The sequence below is a fragment of the Neolamprologus multifasciatus genome, chromosome 20 (assembly GCF_963576455.1).
Source record: "Neolamprologus multifasciatus chromosome 20, fNeoMul1.2, whole genome shotgun sequence".
NCBI lineage: Eukaryota > Metazoa > Chordata > Actinopteri > Cichliformes > Cichlidae > Neolamprologus > Neolamprologus multifasciatus.
In genome coordinates this window covers 31,166,588-31,174,528 of record NC_140458.1, presented here as the reverse complement: position 1 = coordinate 31,174,528, position 7,941 = coordinate 31,166,588, and the positions used below count along the sequence as shown (strand labels likewise).

At 40.2% G+C, this 7,941-nt stretch overlaps 1 protein-coding gene across 3 annotated transcripts in view; it reads left to right on the top strand.

Moving 5' to 3' along the window:
* casz1 (castor zinc finger 1) overlaps nt 1–7,941 on the top strand; it is a 177,400-nt gene that overhangs the window by 2,045 nt on the left and 167,414 nt on the right. Inside the window, exons 1-2 of one of the 3 annotated variants that reach the window (XM_085146466.1) lie at nt 3,230–6,251; nt 6,314–7,670. The exons of the other annotated variants lie outside the window; for them this stretch is intronic. The gene's annotated coding sequence lies outside the window, so the exon portion shown is untranslated. Of the gene's footprint in view, nt 1–3,229; nt 6,252–6,313; nt 7,671–7,941 lie in introns of those variants that run through there. 3 annotated transcript variants of the gene reach the window in all.

Here is a 7,941-nt window from a genome sequence, read left to right as displayed (position 1 = left end):
GCATGCAGAGCAAGCACACACTTGGCACTTAAACAAGGCAAGCTTAAAAAACACATGCTTAGACATGAAATTACATAGCATTTTGCGTGTTTTGAGTACCAGTCATTAGCCGGTCTATATGCGAGTTCGCTTTACTGATGTCTCCTGTTTTATGAGCATACCAAAAATAAAAACCAACAGCAGGTGACACTACAGAGTACAGCAGTTCACCTCGGTCCATCGCAGGGCTAAGGTAAAATAGCTTTTGTACGTTCTGTGCAAAGAAGAGCTGCAAAGTGATCAGCTGAAGCCGTTTCCAACTCTTTCGCCCCGCGTGCTCCCTCGGTGCCCCTCTCAAGTGTAACGGCATGTGCCCGCTGTCTGGAGGTCCATCTTTAGCTGGACACCAGCCAGCCTTCACTGTCAGGCCCATGGCGCAGGTTCTCATCTCTCTTCGGCATTGAAGAGACACTGCAATATCCATATGTCAAACATACTGCCCTTCCTTCCCTGCTTCTCTTTCGCTCTCCTCTCTGCCAGAGAGGTAGGCAGAGATGATAGTTGAGATGATAACTGTCCATTTGTGCGGTTTTAATTGCAAATTCGCTTTGTGTGCTTAGTTCAGTATTTATGGATGCGGTGGGCCTTTCGTTTCAGGTTCTCCATCTCTAAAATGGACTTGAAATGTTGCCTGTGGTGCTGAACCCTTGGTTCACTAAAATGGTTGAGAATCTCATTAGTTAATCAGTGTGCGATGCCTCCAAGATTCTTATTGCTTGCAGCTCTATCAGTCAGTGAAATGCCTCATGTCTCATAAGTACCCATCTGCATCTGTCAAGGGGTGTGTAAAATTAAACCCATGTGTATTCCTCTTCTGTATGACCTTGGCTGTGGACCTCGGGTCTTTGATGTCAAATAAGCATCTGTAATCCCAGGCTGCATTCGACAGGCTTCAGGAGCTATTACTTTTGTTTCCCCGGCACCTAAGCTTTATCAATTGCCCACAGTGTAATGATTTTTGTATACATATTCACACTACCACAACCATAGTGTTTTCCTTGTAAAAATACACTGCCTTCAACACATACTCTTACACCGGCACAAATAGCACACATGTTTTTTTTAATCATCATTATTGTTTTTATTTTAGTGCTGAGGAAATGTCCTTTTTGCATGCTTGATCAGCCAGTAGAGAAATCCAATATAATGGAGGTTCAAGGTGAATTGCATCCCGTGCATCTCCCCCCCCCCCCCCCCCCCCCCCCCCATCCACTCGACTGAAGGAATATTCTAAAGCAAAATAAACAAATCACGCAGACAACAGTAATATAGGGTTGATTTTGAAGGCATGAAATAAGTATCGATTAAATCCTGCAGTTCATAGATGAAAATGGCCTTTTTGGTAATTTGTCCTGGCTCCTTTCAATACGATGGAGAAAGAGGGAGAGAGGCATGGACTGGGGAAAAGAGAGAGACTGCAGAAAGGGTGGAGAGCGGGAGCAGAAAGAAGAACAAGACGAGCGAACAGTGAGGAAGAGAAAGACAGAGAGAAGAAGAGCCTTCACAGAGCTGAGAAAGGGACAAGCTGCCCCTTTCCGAGCTCATTATCATTCTTAATAAGTCTTAAGGAAAGAAGGAGCATTGAGTGTAAATGCACGGTAATCCTTACACTGGCCAAGGTTAGTAGGGACGTCAGCACATGCGCACCGTTCCCAGCTGGCCACTTTGGGACAGGGAGGGGACCAGAGGAGCACAGTTAAGGATAGATGTTCAAGGAGAAAGTGAGGACGTTTAGACAGTGCATAAAGGTTAGGGCCTTTCCCCCAGCCTGTAGCTTTCCAGTACCTGCACCACCTGGCAATTAATGAGTAAACAGTTCTGCATCAGACTTAAAACAGCAGTGTTTGGGCGCTAAGACTTGGCGTAGGCTGGAATTTTTCCCAAAAAGAACAGTTAAAAGGTGACCAACTTAAAAATTCCAGTGGAATACCTTCTGCTTTGGGGTTCACGTCTATATTTGATCTCAGTGTAACTGTTAATTGCACTGCTTGCCTAATTCACTGTTCTTTGGGTGTGGTCCAGAAACAGGCATTATGATGAATTAGATGAACTGGTGACCAATTAACTCATTTAACAAATTGCCAGCCACTTGTAGGGGTTGTTCAACCACACTGCTTTAATGGAAATCCAATGCAGTATTTATTTATATACTGTACCAAGTTTACAGTCCAGTGTTCTGTCACCCTATACATTATACAGTGTTAGTAATATTAAAGTATTCCTTTTCATTAATCAAATCAGTTGTGAGACATGTCTGGCACATTAATCTTAGTCCACATTAGGCCACACAAGAAGGTGATTTTTATACTCGGATTAATTAGCACAGAGAGTGTTTTCCTTACTGTTGCATTAGCAAAAAATGTGGCAAGAGCCATTACCAGAATGTAATGACATTGACAAATTGAGTGAAGGACATTAAAACGTCTGAAAAGACTTTCTAAGTCACCACTGCATCTAATAAGATTAAAAAAAGCTCAACCAGTATGAACAAATGTCACTGATCTATGCAGTACATTCAGTAGTTTTTGCGCGAACGTTATCATCCAGCTCAAATTGAGCACCAAACTGTAATAACTCAATCAGGCCAGCCAAGAACTGTAGACACACCTGTGAGTCATGGCGCAGGGCAGTAGTTCATCTAAAAAGGCCCTAGCGTTAGCTCTGAGCGCTTGGAAAGGAGAATAAAGGGGAAAAGCAGCAGCAAGAGCAGACAACAAATTGGTAATTAAATTAAGTACTCAACGGCACTCGCCTTTCTTCATTGCTTCACTCAACAACGTAACAACAGCCTTACTGCACATGTGTAAGTGACTCAGTCTAACTTAGTGGGTTTATTGTGGGAAGTGAGTCTCTCCTGCTTTGTGAGAGAAGGAGCTGCCGCTACAGAACAGTGAATCCCATGAGCCATGCAGTCTGTAGATAAGCTCATGCTGCACTATAGTAGTTACTGAAAGTCTTTCACTGAAGAGGAAGAGTTTTTGATGGGATATCAGTTCTCATTTTTAAATATGGTTATTGTCAGTGCTGGTATATTGCGACAGCCCTGTCAGCTGCTTGTGACGTGACAGAATTGGTCTCTGACCATAAATGTGTAAAACTGTCATAAAAAAATGGGAACAGATTTTATTTCCTCAGAATAGTATTTTAATGGTATTTAGGTGTCATAGGAATCTTCAGTAATTATTTTAAATTTGGATTCAGAATTGATCATCAATTCAAAAATATTTTTATGACATAATTTATAAAAACTGCATTTATAAAAAATTTAAAATTATGATCGCTCAAACTTGAAAGCACGTTGTCTGTTCCTAAACCTGGCTAATCAGATTTTAGTCCTTAAATCTTCCAGTGATTGAAAGTGATAGTAAAAATTGAGCAGAGAAAATGAAACAAATCACCAACTGAAAAGCAGAACAAAGTGCAAAACACTTGCAGTGGTGTCTTTCAGAACACGCCTTCTTTGAAGAATGACTGCAAACACAATATCCTTTCTGGCCCTGACATGTGGCCCTACCTCTTTGTTTTGTGCAGTATTTAGTATTTAATAATACTAAAACAAATTAAAAGTTACCAAACTGTCATTAACAGCACAGCGAGGCAAGGTTTTGTTCCTAGCAATTTTAAGCATGCTGATGAACCCCCCCAAATAATCTTGATTGGGGGGGTTTTGAAATTGATTCAAATGTATTAGACAAAGATGTATAATGTCCATTCAAATCCTTATAATGCAAATTTAACTCAAAAATAAGCAAGAGAGACTCAAAAGAGCTTAATTGAAACTGCTCTTTTAAAGATCTGTAATGGTCTTTTAATAGCAGCTGTTGTAGGGCATTGCTCTGTGCTCAGAATGCTTTATCTCACGTCTGCCTTTGATAGTCTTGGTCATAATATTTTACTTAATATGCTTAAGGTTTTGGCTGGTTTTGGCTCTGTATTAGATCGCGTTTCCTCCCAATTATCTGGAACTTTGTTGGTTAAGGTGAGCAAGTGCTCCCCTACCACTGCTCCCCTAATTTTTGGGGTTCCACAAGGATCAGTCCTCGGTCCGTTATCATTTTCTTTCTACATTCTTCCGTTAGCTAGCATCATTCAGCCTTTTGATTATATTTCTTATCACCTTTATGCTGATGACATTAAGCTGTATATATCTTTTAAGCTTCACCAACTGGATAGGCTGTCCACTCCAGTTGATTGTTTATCCTGGATTAGTGACTGGCTTTCCAACAATTACCTTGTTTTAAATTCCAGTAGGACTGAGACCATGATTATAGCTCCTCCTGAACTACATCCAAAAATCGCTTGCTTCCTTCTGCTCATCTGAGAAGTCCAGTGCTCCTAATCTCACTGTGATATTTGAGTCTTCTCTGGGTTTTGAGTCAAATGTAAAATCTGTCTCACATTCTTGCTTCTTTCATTTATGGAAATTTCTTAATTGCGAGCCACAGTCTCCCCATTTGAACTGAAGAAAATTATTACTGCATTTTTATTGTTGCACCTAGATTACTGCCCTGTTTATGGGCTTAGATAAATGGTCTCTTTCAGGCCTCCAAGCTATACAAAATCCAGCAGCCAAACTATTAATGCATTCTAGTAAGTGAGCTCACATTACTTGTATTTATATTCTATACATTGGCTTCCAGTAGGTTTTTAGATTTATTTTAAAAGCTCTCACTTCAGCTATCGTCAGCTCAGTGACTCAGTTCAACCTTTTGTTGACATTCTTTTGTTATTACTGTTTTTATTGGCAATTTTTTCATCTGTTGCCTGTTAAACATCATTTTGTACTGGTGTTTGCTGTGTTTTAACTTTCTATTATAGTTTATTTTATTTCTGTTATAGTGTTTTGTGATTACTCCTAGTTTTTATTTATTGCATTTTACAATGACTATATGTCTGTGAAAATACACCTTTACTCGCTAAAGGTCTGTATTTCTAAAATGATCATTGAGGCTCTCTAATAGGGCTGCATGACCACCACCACCTGAACAAGCAGCCTTATGTGGGTAGTTTGGAGAATAACTCTTGTTTGTAAATGCTGGTTTTTATTGTTGGATTCAGCAGTTTTCTTTTTGTGAATGTGACGTTACAGGTTAAAAAAACAAACAAAAACGTTTTTGGCATCTGTTAATTCTTTTAAAAAGCACAAGATTACAATTGCGATTTTTTTCACCCTTATCGTTTCATATATCCAGCAGTTTACTAACAACAAATGGCATACTTAATCAGATTTCTCGCTGAAGAAGTTCACAAAGTGTTCAGCAACTTGAGACAAGAGGGAACATCAGCTATTTATGGAAATAAACTTCTAGATTAACATGTGAATCAAAGCGTCCTTTGTCTTTGTTTATTTTCTATGTATTTTTAACTTGAAGATGTCAAACTGTTCTTTGAATGAATGTGGTTTAGTAAGAACGCAGCTGGATAGATAGTCACTTGTAACACGTTAAGAAGTGAGTAAACTTTTAATGAAAACTACACTAGGTTTACAAGAAACCGTTGATCAGTCACAAACCCTACAGCGCTGTTTCCACAGGCTAAAGGTAGAAAAGTCACCAGCATCAGTAAGTGGGCAAATTTCACTGGCTGACTGGCCACATTGCATCCCTGTGCATGTGTGACTGCACCGAGTGGGGATTTTTGCCCTCACAGCCAACATAGAGCACTGTTTATTTGCAGTTTATACATAAGAAACAGTTCAATAAACTGCACTTTTCATGACTAATTGCAAGAGTTATTTGGGCACGGTCAAGTTAAGATAACAAATATTATTCACAATTGTATCATTGCATCGACTGTTTTTATGTGGAACTGGGATTCTCGGTCTGTGTCTGTGGCCAACTTTTCGCGTTCTGCGTCACATTTGGTTGGTTGTCTGTTTGTTTGTACGGACATACTGCAAATCAATTTCCCGTTAGGGACAATAAAGTTACCATTGACCATTTAAGCAGGTCTGTTAAAACCTGGGCGCTATTTTCCCATTTCCAATTGAAAAGAAAGTGGTCAGATACTGAGTACGAATGGTTTTATCAGAAGTCACGAAACTTTGTTATCCAGTCTCACGTGGCAGTTCCATCTGGGTCATAAGATGGTTAGGCCTAGCTGACATTAGGCAAAGCATAGAGTGCCAGTCTGTTACAGACACAACAATAAGCATTGGTGTCCACCTTCACAACTACTTTCAATTTAAGGTCACAACTGAACCCTACATCCATGTCTTTGAAAACAGGGACCGGAAGAGCATAAAACTTAAAGAACGTCCTTAGCTAAGCAACAGGTCGGAACCCCGAATATCCTTGTCATGAGTCACTGGTGCTAACCACAAGTGTTTGTGCCAACATTGTGCAAAAGATCCCTATAGAAACTGGTATTATTTTACTTAAGGGGAAGTCCCACTGCAAAATGAGAGATTGAGAGAGCCGTTTAGAAATCTGAGTATTACACAGTTGGAGTATGGAGCGTATAGATTACAGATATAGTTTTCTCTATAACTGTAGTACAAAGAAAACAAATCTTAACAGAGTGCAGAAGTTGTGGCTAGTTGTGTTACAAGAGCATGAAAACATGGCTGCCTGTACGCAGCGTCTTGGTGACAATAATATTTCAGTTACCATTTTAGCCAGGACGTCTGCTGGCTGTGAAATCAAAGAAATCCGTTGCTTGATTTTCATGAGAAACTGCAGACAGAGAGATAACGTTGTTTCTGTGTAAAGTTATCTTCTTGACTTAGCATCAGTAAATGTAAAAGCATGGCGGGATAATGTCAAAAACAATCTTAGAGTATCTATTTGACCCTGTCAGTGGTGAAAACAAGCACTTTTATCTTGTCACAGACTGCTGCAGTTGAGGATTACATCGGAGACGTTGGGTTCTTGCATCAATTTGGACCAATTCTGATAATTTTTGTGCCATTAATTATTTGAAAAATGAAGCTCCTATTTAAAAATAATGACATTTTTCTTTAGGATTGTTACGTAAGGTACTCCTTATGTTCCCTGCGCATTTAAATCTTGATGAGAATTCCGCAGATTTTCATGGGAATGTTTTGGCTTTAGTTGTCCAAGTAGGGGAAATAAGTGAAACAAGCACATGAAATCGGAGCTGATGGTGTAGAATGGGTGTAACCTTTTGTCCTCTTTTGTCTTGCACAGTGTAATGCCATCTCTGTGCCTTTCTGTCATGTAAAAATGATTTACAAAGAGACAGATGTTCTCAGACCTTTGCTCATGAACCTACACGTTTAGTTCTATTTTTTGCCCTTTTAAAGGTTAGGCAGTGAAACGCGCTTCCTGCAACATGTCGGCCTCTTTTGATTGCTTTGATGTTGTTTGCTCTGCGCCACAGTGTGCTGAGCTCCCCTTATAGTGGACTAAAGTCTGGAGTAAAACAACAAAACAAAAAACCCATTACGTTACATAGAGAAGAAGCTTGGAGGAACATGTTTTCTTTGCTATTCTCCCAGTGCGTTTGCATTTTAGTTTGCAAGGTTGGCAAACTCCTCCTTTACTGCCCCCTTCCCAGGCGCCAACCCTTCGACACCCTCAAGGAAGCCTTGGGAGGCAGAGAGCCATCGCCATGGTGATGTGAACACAGATCCCCCACACACCGGTCCATTGTGACTGGCGTGCGTTAAGGTGAGAGAGAACAAAATGTCACAGCAACAGGTTTTTTTTGTATGTTTTTGTTTTTGCCTCAATTCCCAGTGGAAATGCACTCAGATCCATGTAACCCGTCACACTGGATGGACTGCTGCAGGGACTGTGGGAGTTAGGCAAACAGGCTGATTGGGGTAATGAATGGATTGGTATCAAAGTAGACTATAATAAGTGCGTTTGTTTGTTTTCCTTCCTTCTGTAATGTTTAGCATCAGGGTAAAAACGCAAAAGCAGAGCCGGGGAGGAAGTT